The 2,411-nt window shown below is 45.2% G+C and overlaps 2 non-coding genes across 2 annotated transcripts; one reads left to right on the forward strand and one right to left on the reverse strand.

Annotated features, from left to right (window-relative positions):
• Positions 1-624: 624 nt before the first annotated feature.
• Positions 625-739, reverse strand: trnal-caa (transfer RNA leucine (anticodon CAA)). The gene is made up of 2 exons: positions 702-739; positions 625-659 (listed from the first exon to the last, which is right to left on the reverse strand). It is a non-coding gene; the product is annotated as a tRNA-Leu (tRNA).
• Positions 740-1,919: 1,180 nt separating this feature from the next.
• On the forward strand, positions 1,920-1,991 carry trnae-uuc (transfer RNA glutamic acid (anticodon UUC)). The gene has a single exon. It is a non-coding gene; the product is annotated as a tRNA-Glu (tRNA).
• Positions 1,992-2,411: the final 420 nt, after the last annotated feature.

Consider the following 2,411-nt stretch of genomic DNA (forward strand, 5'->3'; position numbering starts at 1 on the left):
CTTGCCCAGCACTGCCTCCTTAGTGATAATGATAATCTCTATCACAATCAATGAGAGTTTCACATCAGAGGTGAATTAAATGGGAAGAAACATTGAAATACATTACTTCCATTAGCTCAGAAACAGTACGACAAAAATGCTCTTTATTGAAACATACAGGTGTTATTGGCGATGTAACGGATTGGATGCAGAAAGGTTCGATCCCTCCTGGGACCGTCTGAGAACCGAGTGTCTAATATCAGAATGGAGGTTGCACATTTAAGGCAGAGTCGAGGTGAAGTTTATTCTCTCAGATGGTTGTGAATCAGTGGATTCTTTTACAGAAGAGGATTGTCAGAGCTGGCCCACAAAGTACATTTAAGGCTGAGGTTGAAAGATTTTTAGCAACAAGGGTATCAATGGTTATCGGGAAATCCAAGAAAGTGCAGGTCAGGATTATCCGCTCATTTAATAGCAGAGCAGACTTGATGGGCTGAGCTGTCTCCTTCTCCTCCAAAACTGCATTATGTTAATATAAAGCTGCAAAACTGACCGGAGCAAATTTTGCTTTAAAACAGGTAGATCCCATCGGGACACTGAACCTCAGTGATATTTACAAAGGACAACAAACAAAGGGGCAGTCATTGTCAGAAGTGGGATTTGAACCCACGCCTCTAGGTGGAGACGAGAGCACCCGGCTTTACAGTGGAAGGAGTCTATTCTTTGAGTCTGGCACCTTAGACCACTCGGCCATCCAGACACACCTTAGCGGCTCCAGAGCGATCTGTATACCAGGGTAAACAGGAAAAGCCAGTCTTCAGCACCCACACTGAGCCTGGCTCCATTAGGCCCACAGTCACCTCTCACAAACCACCATTGCCCTTCACTTTTCCCAACCTCCCCCTTGTTCTTGTCTGAAACAAATTGCACGTCAGGAAATTGTAGCTGACATTGCCGATGTAGAACTGTAATGTAGATTGAACTGATACCGCCTTTTCTATGACATAATTCTGCTTCAAAGATCAGTCAATATTTCATAGTTACTATTGCAAATAATAACCATGAACATGCAATGGCAGTGAAGGCACTGAATCCTAATCAGCAGACTGCAAGGGAAGAGGTATATCTCTACCACCCTGGTCACTGCCTGATTCAGCATTGTGTCTCTCATCCTTCTGCACATGATTCCTTCAGCTCCATCACGGTTTTGTCGCATTGTCTTGGTTTATAATGCACAGACTATCCTGCCATCTATTACATTGCAGTTTCTAATGCTTGAAACCCTACCTTACAGGGCACAGCCTTCGCTCTGTAGCGCAGTATTGAAAGCAATGATCTTGTAAAGCACCAGCCATGAGTTTACTTCTAACTGGAGGAGATGAGAGTGTTTATACAACTGTGGCATCCAACATCTAAAAGAGGATTTTCAATATTGTCTGAAATTATGCCAGTGTCATTTCCCCCATAGGCCAGCAGTGAGGTGAGGTGAGGTATTATAACCTGTAGGTTGACAAGGAAACAATGGGGGTCAAACACAGAGAGGGGAGCGGCCGAATGCTTTATTTCTTTGCTGTAACCAGATTCTGGTTTTGAAGTGTGAAATGGGACTATAGAACCCAAATGGATGAAATCCTACTTTCTGGGGGTTGGTCCCTGCTGAGGCCTTTGTCACCTTCTGGGAAATGTGTCTGTGTGTTACCTTCTGAGGGTGAACATGCGGCCGAGTTCCCCAAGAGAACGTGAACATCTCAAACAGCCAGTCCATCGTCTCGTAGTGCACAAGGCTATGGGCAAAGGCTGGAAACTGGGATGTTGAGCCTCTTTCTGTGCTGTAAAACACGATGATTCAGTCATTTTGCAGGAGAAACAACTGTCGTAGAAAGAAAAAAAAAAGCCAGAAGTTGTACCATTAAGAAACGATGCACACTCATCCATCTATATCCCTGGTGGTCTAGTGGTTAGGATTCGGCGCTTTCACCGTCGCAGCCCGGGTTCGATTCCCGGTCAGGGAATCAAGTTTTATTTTTCCTGATGGTGACAACGCAAAGGCGGTGTAGCTCTGTCTGCAATCCTTTCAATGTCAGTTCCTGTCCCCGAGAGCATCAGGGTCCATATTCCAGCCGCTCAAAGAGGGGAAAGGTGCTTTAGCCGTCACTGCTCAGTCAGGCTACTCACCTTTGTGTTGTGTTGTTAGCAGGGACATCAGCAGTAAGGGGAACATTCACAATGTAAACAACCAGCAAAGATAATCACAGTCGCCACTTCAATTCAATTGTCTCCCCTTTGTGACGCGGTAAGTTTCACTGCCATTTGTCGTCAGGAAGCTACAATTCACCCGATCGAGTCTGTTCAGCCATTCAATGAGATCGCTGCTGATCTGATAAATGTCATCTCCGCTTTCCTGCTCTTCCTCCATAACCTGAGGTAAACTC

The sequence above is a fragment of the Stegostoma tigrinum genome, chromosome 11 (assembly GCF_030684315.1).
Source record: "Stegostoma tigrinum isolate sSteTig4 chromosome 11, sSteTig4.hap1, whole genome shotgun sequence".
Lineage (NCBI taxonomy): Eukaryota > Metazoa > Chordata > Chondrichthyes > Orectolobiformes > Stegostomatidae > Stegostoma > Stegostoma tigrinum.